The sequence below is a fragment of the Rhinolophus ferrumequinum genome, chromosome 13 (assembly GCF_004115265.2).
Source record: "Rhinolophus ferrumequinum isolate MPI-CBG mRhiFer1 chromosome 13, mRhiFer1_v1.p, whole genome shotgun sequence".
NCBI classification, from domain to species: domain Eukaryota; kingdom Metazoa; phylum Chordata; class Mammalia; order Chiroptera; family Rhinolophidae; genus Rhinolophus; species Rhinolophus ferrumequinum.
The window spans coordinates 11,129,694-11,130,364 of record NC_046296.1 but is presented as its reverse complement, the minus strand read 5'-3'; the positions used below and the strand labels follow the sequence as shown (position 1 = coordinate 11,130,364).

General features: G+C 37.0%; 1 non-coding gene across 1 annotated transcript; it reads right to left on the bottom strand.

Moving 5' to 3' along the window:
- Positions 1-204: 204 nt before the first annotated feature.
- On the bottom strand, positions 205-338 carry LOC117033509 (small nucleolar RNA SNORA70). The gene has a single exon (XR_004424901.1). It is a non-coding gene; the product is annotated as a small nucleolar RNA SNORA70 (small nucleolar RNA).
- Between the last annotated feature and the right edge of the window lie 333 nt (positions 339-671).

The following is a 671-nucleotide window of genomic DNA, read 5'->3' as shown; positions in this document are numbered from 1 at the left end:
AGGTGACTTGAATTTGGCCCTGTATAGGACCTCTACCACATGTTCCTTGTTCTTGCAGCTTGGTGAAGATGGGAATGATGACTTGGCCAATGTAGAATCTGGCCACTGTGCCCTGGGGATGAAAGCATCATGCATTCTTGTCTGAAGCCATGATTGTCTACATTGAAGACAGCTTGAAGTAATACATGAATACACACTGGAAAAGGTTGTCTCTATGTCCCTTCAGGCAATCTATATGAGCAATAGTCTGCATACACTGCTGAGCAGACTGCTACTTGTAACCATTGCATAGCGGGCCCCCACAGGAAAAAGAGCATGGTCAGCTTCATCAGTTGCATTTTTTTTTTTAATTTATTGGGGTGACAATTATTAGTAAAATTACATAGATTTCAGGTTGCATTTTTTTCTTAAACTTTTTCAGTGTTGTCCTAGAGTTTGCAATATGTATTTACAGCTAATAAAAAGTTTCAAAGAACACTATAAACATCAGGGATGGTATGAGTATGTTATACTAACAAAAATATCTTATTTCCTCCCTCCAGTCCATTGTATCATTAATTACTGTCATTCATTTCGCTTACACATGAGTATATACGAGATGTGATCCAAAATGCGGTGAATGTTTAAATAAAAAATATTAGTACAGTAAAGAAAAATTGCTATGAATCTCC